This window comes from Haemaphysalis longicornis, unplaced genomic scaffold (assembly GCF_048455015.1).
Source record: "Haemaphysalis longicornis isolate Haplotype H1 unplaced genomic scaffold, Haemaphysalis longicornis Haplotype H1 scaffold_8, whole genome shotgun sequence".
Taxonomy (NCBI): Eukaryota; Metazoa; Arthropoda; class Arachnida; order Ixodida; family Ixodidae; genus Haemaphysalis; species Haemaphysalis longicornis.
The window spans coordinates 21,577,541-21,593,641 of NW_027526445.1; the positions used below are offsets into that span (position 1 = coordinate 21,577,541).

The 16,101-nt window shown below is 43.8% G+C and overlaps 1 non-coding gene across 1 annotated transcript; it reads left to right on the forward strand.

The window, feature by feature from the left end:
- Positions 1-14,226: 14,226 nt before the first annotated feature.
- Trnas-gcu (transfer RNA serine (anticodon GCU)) lies at positions 14,227-14,299 on the forward strand. Its single transcript has one exon. It is a non-coding gene; the product is annotated as a tRNA-Ser (tRNA).
- The last annotated feature ends 1,802 nt before the right edge of the window (positions 14,300-16,101 follow it).

Here is a 16,101-nt window from a genome sequence, read left to right on the forward strand (position 1 = left end):
CCTTCAGGTAGTATTTATGCGTGATATAGTCCACAAAAATCCGTCGACGCTCAAATTACACGCGATTTGTTGGTGCAACTACACTTCATCTGAGTTAAGAACACCGCTACATTCAAGTGCTGCTTTAAAGCGGAGTGTAAGATTTCACCTGGAGCCCATTTTACAATTACTGTCTTTTTATCTCGGATTTCTCTGTATGGAAGCATTCCTGTAGGTTATTGGTATAAAGAAGTTTCAGTGAAATATAAACTCTGTTTATATTTTTTGTTTGTGTTGTCCCTCAGCTTTGATTCAATATCTCGACCTTTGCAGACTTTTTTACTTAATTTTCTTCACCTACGTATAGATAATGACACTGATAGAATGCACATCACAAGCTTAACTGTATGGGATTAGCTTGTTACACTTGTTCAAGATGATTTATGAACGTTTTTCTTCCACTGACTTTAACGGCGCCTAGGTTTATCAACCGAAATTCAGAGTCAATCCTTAACCCACTTATTTTGCTTACACTACTCGGATTGCGGCCGTGTATAACGAAGAATTAGCGCCAAAATCGCAATGCGAGTCTTGTCGATTCGTGACTGGCGACCTTCCTAGCGCTTAGTAAGTTGAAAAAAAAGACGATTCGTATTTACCTGATACAGCATTCTCCAGATGTGTATAAGACGCCTCTTTTCTGACCATCAGAAATAATTTTAAAATACAGCAAAAAGGAGATAAAGTTTGCTCTGCGGTATTTATGGGTTTGGTGGGTGCTCCAAGCTACACAGACCCTAAATACCGCCAAGCGACTCTTGTCTTCTTTCAGCTTTATTTTAAATCATTCCTGGCCGTCAGAGGGGCCACCTTATGCACAGCTGGAGAATGCCGCATCGGGTAAACACAAATTGTATTTTTCACCTTTAATAAGCCTTATAAAGGTCGCCAATCACGGATGGCAAGCCTGAGCGCTCAGCGTGTTAGTTCATCACGCCTAAAACAAGCGTGCAAAAAATATCATTTACTCACGCTTTCGGAAGCACTACATATCCCGCCAGTAAGGCTTAGGAATAGTGATTTTTCAGCCTGAAAGCACATTGCCCTTGGAACAAGCGTGCAAAAAATCGCCGAAACTTACTCTTGCTGCGAGTTAAAAAATTTAGAGTGAAAGAAGGTAAGCGTTGCGGGGTGCGGGAGAAATTTAGATTGGCGGATGACATCAAGCAGTTTGCGGGGATAAATTGGTCGCAGTTAGCACAGAACCGGCGCTAATTGGAGAGGCCTTTGCCCTGCAGTGGGCGTAGATAGGTTGGTGATAGTCATGATTATGATGAGCTGGCGAATTCTGCTACGGACTCGTTGAGACGGGGAAGTCCTGAGGGGTACGGACGGTGCCGAAGAAAGTGCGGTAATCTTTGTCGGCGGCGACGCCTTTTTGATGGCCCCTCCGCACAGGGATGAGCCTTGGGATGCTGTTCGCCGTACGAAGAACATACGTAGACTCAAAGAAAATAACCGCTTGCTTCAGGTACGTTATTGAAAACGTCAATTTTCGTAGGTTATTTCCGCAGTCCGTCGGCACGGGGAGCCCATAAAAACGGTCATGGTCAAGGCACGCAACAAAGATGTGGGCAAACGTGCCTAGAACGCTCTGAAATGTCGAAACCTAGGCAGTGTCCTAAAATATTATGATAGATACAACATGCACATGTTCGGTGTGTTTAAAATTAGCCTCCCGCATTGGGTTTCTATTGCAAAAATATGTAACTTGTCTGAAAATGAGCAGCAGAACGCATCACGGCTCTTTTTGCGCACTTGTGGTTTTTTATCCCATGGAAAGAACGCGCAATTTTATTACAACTTTTGCACATACGGCGTACCCAGTGCGTAAAGTTTTTTTTATCGGGTGCCTTAATCCATCCTCGCCTTTGACATTTAATCTCAAGGCTGAATTGCCCAAGGCAAATCAGTAATTCAATTAATGAGAGATAGCATGCACCTTTCAAGAAATACAGTCGATTCTTTGACAGTGTCTTGTTCTTTTGTTTTTTGAATGACCTTGGAGAACAGTTGCCAGGAATAATTGGCAGGTAATATGTCTGAACCAAGTATTGGTGCAATAACATTTACAATTGAAATTCGTGTTCGTTTCACTTTGCTACCGCTATAATTTTTGCTGAATATTTTGTTTTACACACAGGTGCAGTCTTTGGTAGTGCGCATACTGCAATTTTATAAATACGGCACCGGTTTTCTTACGCGCTAATGATGTTATAGCGAAGCCTAAAATAGCTATAGTTGAAATGCCAATGCGGTGCGCAGTGTATGAAGAAAATCGCCCGGCGAAAATTTCATTAAATCACAAACACCTGGTAGGATATTAGTCACAGGAAAGGTGAGAGAAATGTCCTTGGTTAAAAGGTGACACGGCTACAGTTCTTCATCTACTGATACTGAGAAGCGCAAACAACGCATTGGATAAACAAAACATGGAGCAGCTTGCAGAAGTGTTGCAAAGTAGCACAATCAACAGAGCGGGGCCTTCCTCTCCTTTCGTCAGACACACTGCTGGACCCGCCGCGGTGGCTCATTGGCTAAGACACACTGCTGTTTTATCTCCCATGAATTCCCGAGGGAGCCACTGAAAGTTTTCCTCGCTACAATTCTCCTAAACGCTGAAGTGACGTGCACAAACGTGTGTCGAGGTGCGCCACATAATTGGCTTGTCATGTCACTGAGCAGTTGTGTTTTAATATGGAGGCAAATGCGGGCCCTGTGGGGGGATCATTAGGCCATTTTGGTGTAAGCCGTAACCTATAGTAAGTGCTAACAATGAATAATTAGGTGTTTTTTGTTGAATGATGTACTGTTGAATTTGTTAAAATATGTACGCGTAATTCGGACAACGTCTCCTATTTCTGGAATACGTTTTAACGAGTGAATATGACGTTATTTTTCTACTAGAGACGTGGTTTAATCAAAAATATGATTATGCTTAATACTCCAACCGGGAGTACAACGTGTTTAGCGCGGACCGTGACTGTTGCATGCATTTCTTCGAATATAGGCGTGATGTCCTCATTGGCCTAAAAAATGTGCTGCCAACAACAGTCAGAGCAATTTGAAACCATATGAAGTGATCCTGTGGGTGGAAGTAAATATGACGGGTAGCACAAAATCTTTCCCTGGGAAGTTTAACTATGCCCCAAAATATTCTCTGCCCTACCAAATTGGCCGCGGATCTGCTCCTTCCGTTGCAATTGTCGATGCAAAACGATAGTCGACTTGCGCTCCTGGCAAGTGAATACATCATTTCTCTTTTCCGATCACCTCTTATGCTGCTCCTCTCCCATGTCATTCGTTCCAAGATAACACGCTAGAGGTTTGCTCAAGTCAATTTAAATTTACCAATTTCAACTGCTCGAAGTCGTGTGCCTCGATGCTGCCGTGCGGAGACGCGCGTGAATCGAGGCGCCGTACTACAACGTTTATCGAGCCTCTTTGCCCTACTCCACGATCGTTCCAAGCGGAACGCGAAACCTGTCTAATGAAACTTTTTTTTGCTGTTGCCGTTTGATTTTTAAAAATCCGCCAGGAAGCTCGCGCAACAGCAGGCGGAGTTTTCTACACTTGTAGTATGTTATTTGCTATCACAAAAAAGCAAGCGGTGATAGACTGTGAATCAAGGAACACCGCAAATATCACTCATGTATTGATTTTCTGCCTGATATTTCGGTAATGTCCGATTCCTGTTGAACAATATTGACAAATATGAACATTAACACCGGATTTAATCGTTAAGATTTGGCTCTGAGTATATAAGACAATTGCGCAGCATCGGTTTCACTTCGGCTGGCTGGCTGAAATAAGTGGCAGACCAAACGTTTCCCGGTCAAGTAGCCCAAGCAATACTATTGTCTTTAGTAAAACGCAAACAACTGAAGTTGGTAGCATGTTGAATAACCATGATTGTCGAGCGTTTATTGTTGGTGGCTTCACTAACCCGCCGATACCAGAGAATGTTATGAAAACCTCAATGAAGATTGAAGTTTCAAAAGGGAATTCTTGACTATAGTTCATGGCCGTGCTAAATATTATTCAGGATGACAACATAGAATATAAAGCTGGTCATTTATCTTGTCGTGTACTGTCAAACTTTCCTGTCAGCATATTTTCGACGAGTGCGAACGCACCCGTCCTACACTCAGCCATCCAGTGTGTCCATATGTTTGCCATTTGCCCTTTTTTCTCCTCATAGGGAGAATCTAGTAAACCTTGCAGTCAGTGGCTGGCTCGGCTTTGGCTGGCTTGGCGGCTTCCAGAAGGCGTAGGGAGCATAATGGGTGCGTACCCCGCACCTCGACCGGATGTCACGAATCGAAAGACGCCGCTGTTGTCTTGAAGGAGAAACAAGAGCGACCTTCTGCTCCGCTAACAATTCAAAGAATGCGCAGGCGATGAAGCAGCCGTCAACACAGTGACTTGTGCAGGCGAGTGCCGTTGAAATCAAATACAGCGGCGTCTATTCTACGAGTATTTATCTCGTTTCGTGCGTTTTTAGAAATGCCGAATTATATCAACAACACTGTAGATCAAATAACTTTTTTTAGGCTGGTGACGTTGGTTTGTAACATTCCCCTATGAAAAGAGATAACATGTACGGCATACATTGTAATCAATAAAACACGTGCTTCACTTGGCACACAGATAACCCTGGGGATGTGCAGCGGGTCAGTAAAAAGCAAACATAAATAAAGAGACCCAGGTCACGATTCCCAGAAGCATCACGATACCTCATTCTGTGGAGGCAACCATTTCGGCTTCATTTGTTGTATTCACCTAATCCTGCCTGGTCAAGCCTTCTTAACATCAATATTGAAAATAAAGCATTTCATCTCCTGGCAACCGTCGTACATAAAAAGATGCGATTAATTTTACCAAAAAAAAACAGTTTCAGAAGTAGTGGCTCTTTATGGTTTTCACGCGAACTGAAAAACCTACTACGACAAAAACTATATTATCGCAAAATGCACCAACTCAGACGAAGCGAATATTGGCATAAAATTTCGTCAAGCACTATCGAGGTTAAACTAGCACATAAATAAGATAGGAAATTATTATTATATTACGTTGATTTTTATGTAAGTTGTAAGCAGAAATTAGTTTTGTCACATGTGAAAAATATTTCAACACCTCGAATGAGCGTCGAGTTAGCATAGGATGCAACTATGAATGTTATAGCTCAAGATATGAGTGACTTCTTTGCGGGATATTTTGAATCTGCCCAATGCGGGAACACCTTTCCTACGAACTCTCATTGTACCTTCTCCGTTCAAGACAGCAGCGGTAATGTTGCAAGCAGTTTCTTTTTGAGGGCGTAATGTTGAAATGGCGCTGTCAGCAATAAATCCAAAGTTCTCGCTCGCTTTCGATTGCGTTCCTAGTTTTATCGGTAATGGATGCCGACCTATACCTGTGCAGCTTTTGAATCTTCTACCTTTCCCTTCCCACATAACTATTTCCCAATTCACTGAAAAACGGCGTGTTTGTTCCTGCACACATGTATGGAGATGTTTGTGAGGTCACTAAATACCGATCCATATATCTGCAAGGGTGTTTTCAGAATTATTTTAAAATTGCCTACTTTACTCACCTATGTTTTTCTCTAAAATGAAGATGGTAAATGCAGAGCGTAGGTTTTGCACGGGCCGATTAGTAGAATCTAATTAAATGAAATTTTTGAAGTATACCATTGATTATATTGAAACTTAATTTGGTTCAGGCAGTGTATTTCAATTTGTCCAAAGCCTTTCACTGAGTAGACCATCATAATTGGGTTCAAAAATTAAGAGCGTAACGCGCCTGCAATAACGTTGGTACCTTCATTATATATAACGTTTATTTACGTCCGCTGAAAAGAGTTCTTGGTCTAAGCATTTCAATTCTAGAGCTGGTCTTCCACAGTCATCTAAATTGACCCTCTGCTGTTTAATGTGCGATTATTCTTTAACGGGCTGTTTTTAAAATTCGCGCAAAATTTCGTACACAGATAAAATGGAACTCTTTCGAAAAATTAGTACCCATTATTACAGCGTACTCCTAATTGTACTGGCAAACTGGTCTGCAGAAAATAAGTTATTGATGCATGTCAACAGAACATATGTAATGACTTGTACTAGAAAAACTTCTGCTATGCTACATGATTACGCAGTAAATAAAATATTCTCAGACAGGTTAATGTAATCTTTGCGCTGAAGTAGCTTCTGAAGTGAATTGTCGGTCGCTCATTGATTGTGTTGAACCTTGACCGTTCGCATGTTGGCCTACAGCCTCTTCTGAAACCTGTGGGAAAATATGAGATCATTTTCTTCTCCTGAGTGCTTTATTCGATTGCTCAAAACTGCGGTCCTCGCAAAACTTCAATTTCTGTATGTATTAAAGAACACATTGGATATAGCAAATATCCCTAAGCTTGAACGTGTGTAATGACGATCATTACAATTCTGCACTACAGGAATTTTGAACGCAGAGTTTTCTATCAGTACAAATATATGTTAGGAAAACTGCAGTTCACGAAATTGTATAAAAGAGGCTATATGATCATGTAGTTTTTCTCGTTTATAATTACACGGAATCATTGATTGGGAACACCGTAGGCCATCAACGGAAATAAGCGTTACCGGTATATCTTTCCTTGGTTTACATTCATTCGAATTAGTTATACTTGTTCACCTATCCAAATACAGTTTAAATTGTACAATGAGAAGGCGAGTTACCTTGGCCTATTTCAGAACAATTTCAGTTTGCTTACACTCGTTTTGGCTTACGTGTATTGATCTTATCTCCCTTTCATTCTACTTTTGGTCTGTTCAGGCTGTATATCGAAATATATTCTGTTTCCGTTATATTATGTGTAATTTTTTTCTGTGCACCACAATGGAAGGCCATGAACAGGCCAGGTGGACCGGACAAGTGCGCACGCACAAATGAAAATAATGAGAATGATGTTGATGGTGATGATGTTTTTCTCCGCAGCCTTTCGCATCCATGACAAAAAAGACCCCGTAAGCACGCGCGAGACCCGGCGGCAATCGGAAATGCGAATTCGGCGTCTAGGTTTTGCTTTGTAGCAAATGTTTTGTAGAATTTTGCGAGCTCCTCCTAGGCTAAAGCGTGTTCAAGCTCGTAACAAGGCGCGCACTCTAATGATTCACTATCGTATGTTATTTTGGTATTTCTTGCCTTATACTTTATAAAACTCAGGGGTGAAGCTCAAGTTTAAGCAGCTCTCCTCTAGAAAAGCAGTCGCTGTCGGAGAACAGCACCCGTGGAGCAATAAATTGCCAGAAGCTGAGTTCAGGCAGCAACGCTTCGGCACCATCGTGGACTTGGTTTACACGGGAAGCGGAATAATTTGTGTTGGGTAGGCGATGTGCCACGGGCATCCGGAGTAGCAGGCATCGCAAAAAGTCTGTAGCCTTTAGCCGTAATGAGTAAATAAGAAGAGACGACAAACTAGCAGCATATAGAAAAAAAGAAGACTAAATTCTCGCGTAGGGCATGTTCATTGACGTTTTTGCGAACTTTGATTCTGTGACCATCTTCGCGTAAGTTGTAAAAATTACGTTTGCGATTTGGAGCCTTACCAAATGGAAACGAAGGTTGTGAAGCTGAAAACACGTGAGTCAAGGTGACGGTCACTAATAAGACAACTAAAGGAGGCAAGTTTACATCGGGTCAAAGTGAAGGAAGAAAGCAAGTATTATGATCAAAAGTAAAGCGTTTGGTTTGTTGAGTTATGGATAATCCCGCAACTTCTGCAACGGCTGCAAGTAAAACGTCGGTTAATACAAACTAAAGCAGTTTCTTAAACACTCGTATGACATCGCCAAAATGCCGGGCATAGTTGGCATTCTGAATTTACGGTAAAACCAGCATTAGGCTCGGTTAAAGCATGGTTAGATAACTCTTGTGGTTAATTTGTTGGTAACGTTCGGTGGCTGAGCCTGTCGGGGGTAAATTTCACATCGTGTACAGTGGCCCAAGAACAATACAACGAGTAACAATAGAACGAAAAACCTTAAATGAAGCATAATGGGTAAGTCTCTAGATGAAACTGGCCGCACGTCACAAATTCGCTGGGTAAATGTCTGCACAGAGCTCAAGGTCACCATTCCGTTTCCAAGCCTTTGATTTAGGGCTCTGTATTGCTTGTCGTCAGATGTCTGTTAGTGGTAACTAAAACAAGTATAATATTATCAAAGCTTTCTACTCCATAAAAGTAATTGATACCATTATCTCCTACTTCTTTAAGCCTAACACACCTACTCAGCAAATACCCTGATATTTTTCTCTGTGAAACGGCTTTTTTACACCTATCCACACCACCCTAGTGGATTAATTTTCTTCGTCGTCTGTATATATTGCCACGTTGGAATGTTTATGTTTAGAATAGTAAAAAGGCGTGACGCTTTTGTAGATGCCCAGACAGCGAAGTTTAGAAATATTTACTATACGCAGTACTTATAGCAAATGGCCCAGATATTCTCATGATGGTACGAAGGGCACATTCATCACAGACGACGTCTTTGATAATGAGCTTTATCGGCGAGAAAAGTGTACACAAAAACCTGTTGTAAATATGTCTTCCTTTTATGCATTTTTTATACAGAAAAACAATCGTTGAAGCCCTTCACACGTAACCACTGCGTTCAAGGATATTTTCGGTACCCACTTCCCACGTGCATAAGGCACGCAGGATTTGGTTTGTAGCGATATTTTTACAGCCAAATATACCTTTATGATAGACACCTGCACTGGTCAATAATCAATGCCACACCACTTGTAAAAGATTTCATAAATCGAGGTGACCTTCGGAAACACTTACAACATTGTCTCTGCTGTTACTTGGTTTTCTTTAGGAGTAAACGGAATATGAGTATACCTGTAGGGTAAGTTGTTCCACAATTTCATACTCGGCAAAAGAGCGGACGGTTGACAACGCAAAGAGTATGAAGAACCCAAGGTAAGCTCTGACGTTAGGCTGTTTAACTGAAAACAGGGATCCGGCAATTACGAACTGCCGAAGGAGTGCTGCAGCTGTGAATGATTAAAATTTCGCTCAATCTGGCTCGATTCGTACCCACTCCTAAGAATATATCTACATGTTATATATATTTATATATATATAGGGAGTAGTAGAACTTTGAAGATGGTAGAGAACACAAGAGAAGAAAAACTTCGAACAAGGTAAAAGCACGATTGTGGCCTACGTTTCAGCAAAGAGAACTTGCTTTCCTCAGGGCCCTGAGGAAAGCAAGTTCTCTTTGCTGAAACGTAGGCCACAATCGTGCTTTTACCTTGTTCGAAGTTTTTCTTCTCTTGTATATATATATATATATATATATATATATATATATACATATCAAGGTTGCAGTCGTCATTGCCAGTGCTATTCGGCTTTTTTCGAAATATAAAATAGGGCCGAATGACGTGTGCTTGTCACGTTTCTTTGATTCATTGATAAATAAGCGAAAATATAAGTCGAGAAAAAATCCGCCGTTTTCCGGGAGCGGGACTCGAACCCACATCTCCGCATAACCGGTGCGGTGCGTTCGCCATTACGCTATCCCCACAGCGGCTTCTCTCTCGACTTTTTAAAGCGGGGGTTTATATTTACAAGAGCTCTGAGGCCGGTCAACTAGCGCCGCCCCTCGACTACCGCGGGAGACGTAGAACGTCTTCTTTCCCAGCGGCCGCCACGTAGAACGTGGTCGGAGGTCGGGGTTAGCAATTGGCATATCCGAACTGCTGGAGCCAGTGCCTCGTAATGCATGTAGCAGAACAGTGAGATACGGGACGAGGGACTCGGTAAAGATACATATCAAGGTTGCAGTCGTCATTGCCAGTGCTATTCGGCTTTTTTCGAAATATATAATAGGGCCGAATGACGTGTGCTTGTCACGTTTCTTTGATTCATTGATAAATAAGCGAAAATATAGGTCGAGAAAAAATCCGCCGTTTTCCGGGAGCGGGACTCGAACCCACATCTCCGCATAACCGGTGCGGTGCGTTCGCCATTACGCTATCCCCACAGCGGCTTCTCTCTCGACTTTTTAAAGCGGGGGTTTATATTTACAAGAGCTCTGAGGCCGGTCAACTAGCGCCGCCCCTCGACTACCGCGGGAGACGTAGAACGTCTTCTTTCCCAGCGGCCGCCACGTAGAACGTGGTCGGAGGTCGGGGTTAGCAATTGGCATATCCGAACTGCTGGAGCCAGTGCCTCGTAATGCATGTAGCAGAACAGAGAGATACGGGACGAGGGACTCGGTAAAGATACATATCAAGGTTGCAGTCGTCATTGCCAGTGCTATTCGGCTTTTTTCGAAATATATAATAGGTCCGAATGACGTGTGCTTGTCACGTTTCTTTGATTCATTGATAAATAAGCGAAAATATAGGTCGAGAAAAAATCCGCCGTTTTCCGGGAGCGGGACTCGAACCCACATCTCCGCATAACCGGTGCGGTGCGTTCGCCATTACGCTATCCCCACAGCGGCTTCTCTCTCGACTTTTTAAAGCGGGGGTTTATATTTACAAGAGCTCTGAGGCCGGTCAACTAGCGCCGCCCCTCGACTACCGCGGTAGACGTAGAACGTCTTCTTTCCCAGCGGCCGCCACGTAGAACGTGGTCGGAGGTCGGGGTTAGCAATTGGCATATCCGAACTGCTGGAGCCAGTGCCTCGTAATGCATGTAGCAGAACAGAGAGATACGGGACGAGGGACTCGGTAAAGATACATATCAAGGTTGCAGTCGTCATTGCCAGTGCTATTCGGCTTTTTTCGAAATATATAATAGGGCCGAATGACGTGTGCTTGTCACGTTTCTTTGATTCATTGATAAATAAGCGAAAATATAAGTCGAGAAAAAATCCGCCGTTTTCCGGGAGCGGGACTCGAACCCACATCTCCACATAACCGGTGCGGTGCGTTCGCCATTACGCTATCCCCACAGCGGCTTCTCTCTCGACTTTTTAAAGCGGGGGTTTATATTTACAAGAGCTCTGAGGCCGGTCAACTAGCGGTAGTCGAGGGGCGGCGCTAGTTGACCGGCCTCAGAGCTCTTGTAAATATAAACCCCCGCTTTAAAAAGTCGAGAGAGAAGCCGCTGTGGGGATAGCGTAATGGCGAACGCACCGCACCGGTATAAACCCCCACTTTTTAAAGCGGGGGTTTATATTTACAAGAGCTCTGAGGCCGGTCAACTAGCGGTAGTCGAGGGGCGGTGCTAGTTGACCGGCCTCAGAGCTCTTGTAAATATAAACCCCGCTTTAAAAAGTCGAGAGAGAAGCCGCTGTGGGGATAGCGTAATGGCGAACGCACCGCACCGGTTATGCGGAGATGTGGGTTCGAGTCCCGCTCCCGGAAAACGGCGGATTTTTTCTCGACTTATATTTTCGCTTATTTATCAATGAATCAAAGAAACGTGACAAGCACACGTCATTCGGCCCTATTATATATTTCGAAAAAAGCCGAATAGCACTGGCAATGACGACTGCAACCTTGATATGTATCTTTACCGAGTCCCTCGTCCCGTATCTCTCTGTTCTGCTACATGCATTACGAGGCACTGGCTCCAGCAGTTCGGATATGCCAATTGCTAACCCCGACCTCCGACCACGTTCTACGTGGCGGCCGCTGGGAAAGAAGACGTTCTACGTCTCCCGCGGTAGTCGAGGGGCGGCGCTAGTTGACCGGCCTCAGAGCTCTTGTAAATATAAACCCCCGCTTTAAAAAGTCGAGAGAGAAGCCGCTGTGGGGATAGCGTAATGGCGAACGCACCGCACCGGTTATGCGGAGATGTGGGTTCGAGTCCCGCTCCCGGAAAACGGCGGATTGTTTCTCGACTTATATTTTCGCTTATTTATCAATGAATCAAAGAAACGTGACAAGCACACGTCATTCGGCCCTATTATATATTTCGAAAAAAGCCGAATAGCACTGGCAATGACGACTGCAACCTTGATATGTATCTTTACCGAGTCCCTCGTCCCGTATCTCTCTGTTCTGCTACATGCATTACGAGGCACTGGCTCCAGCAGTTCGGATATGCCAATTGCTAACCCCGACCTCCGACCACGTTCTACGTGGCGGCCGCTGTGAAAGAAGACGTTCTACGTCTCCCGCGGTAGTCGAGGGGCGGCGCTAGTTGACCGGCCTCAGAGCTCTTGTAAATATAAACCCCCGCTTTAAAAAGTCGAGAGAGAAGCCGCTGTGGGGATAGCGTAATGGCGAACGCACCGCACCGGTTTTGCGGAGATGTGGGTTCGAGTCCCGCTCCCGGAAAACGGCGGATTTTTTCTCGACTTATATTTTCGCTTATTTATCAATGAATCAAAGAAACGTGACAAGCACACGTCATTCGGCCCTATTATATATTTCGAAAAAAGCCGAATAGCACTGGCAATGACGACTGCAACCTTGATATGTATCTTTACCGAGTCCCTCGTCCCGTATCTCTCTGTTCTGCTATATATATATATATATATATATATATATATATATATATCTATTCTTGCGGTTTTCTTGACTGCCTACTATTATTTCTGTCTTATTTCAACCAGCCCCTCATTTCCTATTCTGATTCGCTACATGCATAGCGAGGGCCTCTGTTCTGCAGTCTTGGCGCCATAGGAAGCTTAAGAGGTTTCAACACTGATCGACCACTCTTGACTTGTCGTAGTCACGGCCCGGGGGTTAAAAAGAAGGTCCCCTTCACCCCGAGTAGTACGAGTGGCGCTAGCTACCTCCCCCAAGCGCAGAAAAAAAAGCTTAACATAAACACCCCTGAAAGTGGAGGGGAAAAATGCCCTGCCGGTAGCGGAGCGTTTATTGCACCAGACCGGTATTGTGGAGGTCGTGGGTTCGCATCCCACCTGGCGGGCATTTTTTCTCCACTTTCTTTTTTTCTTTTCAAATTCTTTATGTTTCAATGACCTACCAAATACTCCGCTCTGCTTTCCGAGGTTTTCTTGACTGCCAACTCTTATTTCTGTCTTATTTCAACGAGCCCATCATTTCCTATTCTGGTTCTCTATATGCATAGCGAGGGCCTCTGTTCTGGCAGTCTTGGTGCCATAGGAATCTTAAGACGGTTCAACGCTGGTCGACCACTATTGACATGTCGTAGACACTCGAGTCACGGCCCGGGGGTTACAAAAAAGATCCCCTTTACCCCGAGTAGTCCGAGTTGCGCTGGCTACCACCCCTAAGCCCAGGAAACAAAAAAGCTTAACATAAATACCCCAGAAAGTGGAGGGGAAAATCGCCCCGCCCGTAGAGTAGTGGTTATCGCACCAGACCGGTATTCTGAAGGTCGTGGGTTCGGATCCCAGCTGGCGGGCATTTTTTCTCCTCTTTCTTTCTTTCCAAACTCTTTATCTGTTTCAATGACTTACCACATCCTCCCCTTTGCTTTCCGAGGTTTTCTTGACTACCAACTCTTATTTCTGTCTTATTTCAACCAGCCCCTCATTTCCTATTCTGATTCGCAATATGCACAGGGAGGGCCTCTGTTCTGGCAGTTTTGGTGCCATAGGAAGCTTAAGAGGGTTCAACGCTGGTCGACTACTCTTGACATGTCGTAGACACTCGAGTCATGGCCCGGGGATTAAAAAGAAGGTCCCCTTCACCCCGAGTAGTCCCAGTGGCGCTGGCTGCCACCCCCTGGCTGAGGATACAAAAAAGCATAACATGAATACCGCAGAACGTGGAGAGCGAAATCGCCCCGCCGGTAGCGTAGTGGTTATCGCACCAGACCCGTATTGTGGAGGTCGTGGGTTCGGATCCAACCTGGCGGGCATTTTATTCTCCGCTTTCTTTCTTCACAAATTCTTCATTGGCTTCCATGACCTACCACATCCTCCCCTTTGCTTTCCGAGGTTTTATTGACTGCCAACTCTTATCTATGTTTTATTTCAACAAGCCCCTCATTTCCTATTCTGATTCGCTACATGCATAGCGAGGGCGTCTGTTCTGGCAGTCTTGGTGCCATAGGAAGATTAAGAGGGTTCAACGCTTGTCGACCACTCCTGACATGTCCTAGACACTCGAGTAACGGCCCGGGGGTTAAAAAGAAGGTCCCCTTCACCCCGAGTAGTCCGAGTGTCGCTGGCTAGGACCCCTAAGCACAGAAAACAAGAAAGTTTAACATAAATACCCCAGAAAGTGGAGGGGCAACTCGCCGCGCCGGTAGCGTAGTGGTTATCGCACCAGTCCGCTTTTCTGAAGGTCGTGGGTTCGGATCCCACCTGGCGCGCTTTTTTTCTCCACTTTCTTTCTTTCGAAATTCTTTATCTGTTTCAATGACCTACCACATCCTCCCCTTTGCTTTTCGAGGTTTTCTTGACTGCCAACTCTAATTTCTGTCCTATTTTAAATGATCCCCGCATTTCCCATTCTGATTATATATACATAATATTATACAAATAGATATATATATATATATATATATATATATATATATATATATATATATATATATATATATATTTTTTTTTTTTTATTGGATATTTGGGACTCGTGACTCAAGTGTGTAAAAGTGGTCGATAAGCATTGAACCTATATATGTATATATATATATATTCACATACTACGTTAAACCAACAGCTCGTTAAAAATGGCAGATAACAGTGATCGAAAATAAGCTTTAAAGCTTCGTCGAGTTTTTGCCATGCGTCACTGACGCACTAGTCAGCTTTGTGTTTAACTTAAAACGCTTATAACATTTGCCACGCAATCAAGGATTTCTTTTTCCAAGGCTTCGTTTATCCATCAATCTGTCTATTTCATCCGTCTGTTAGTCTGTCCATTTCCAGCAAATGTGGAGTATCATTCGCGAACAGCTTCATCATAGACGTTATAAAATATTAGCATGTAGACTACCTTTTGTGTTTTAGAGAGTCACTACACCCCACAACTGTCACTTTTTAGCAATACCGTGAATGATTTAGTGCATCAAGAAAACAGGTTGTTGTTAAGAAGTGAGGCACCCGTTCATAACAGCATCCGCATTCTGAACATTAATTGTTATCTAGAGGAAAGTCAGATTTTCAGTAATTACCCGTTCCCCTAATTACTGCCTTTTGCAGTGTGGTTAACCTAATATAAAAGCAGAAGTGTATAGGGGCCATTTGTGCCCGGAGTCAGCCCTCGAGCGCTGTTGCGCGCCGCACGCAAGAAAATTTGATAGGCATGTTAAAACACTTCTGTTGGGGGCTTCGTTCAAACGGTCATCACCGGTGTAACGAAACTGATATATTCCACATCAAGCCCCGCCAAAAAATCTTTAGGAGCATGAAGCAAACAGCTCCTCCAGGCTGAACATTGTGTCCTCAAACCTTGGGGTGCTGCGTATATTGAGAAAATGTATACGACAGGTTTGGTGTTCCCCATTGCCCTCTCTAGCCGTATCAAACTTTGTTGGCTACGCCCCTACATACAGGATTCAAAAAAACAAGCTGAAAGTGCAAGTAAAAAGCAAGGATACTTCATTAAGCTGAGTGTTTATTCTATCTAACTTGTGCAAAGCACTATATTGTATGAAGTTACGTGGCCTAAATGGCTGTCTAAAAGATCCCCCACCCTCAACCCTATGGAGAGATGACTTGGCAAACGTAGCAACGTATTCTTCTGAATGTGGTTTAGGGAAGTTCGCGGCCTTTTCTGCAACATATGAGGCATTTCTCTCAGGAATTACTGCGCTGCACGGTGTTTGCGGTTGGTAATTGATGGTGAGCCATAGGCCAGCCCGCATGTAGGTGAAACTGCGTCGGAAGAAAAGAAACGGAAGCGTGTAGAAGCAATTAGGAGTGCACCAGAAACGATGGCAGTCGAAGTAATTACACACTGAATACCAAGAACGATAGCGCACAGACGCAAATACATCCAAGTACGAAGCATGCTGTATTAAGGCAGTGAACGATATGCTTAGCGATCCGTGATCGCCTAACGATTACGAACGCACTGCAACGCATTTTTTTCTGTAGCCGAATACAGAAAGGCCAATGAAATATCCGCCGCAAAAAAAAAAACACGTGCAGTCATGGAAAATTTGCTTTG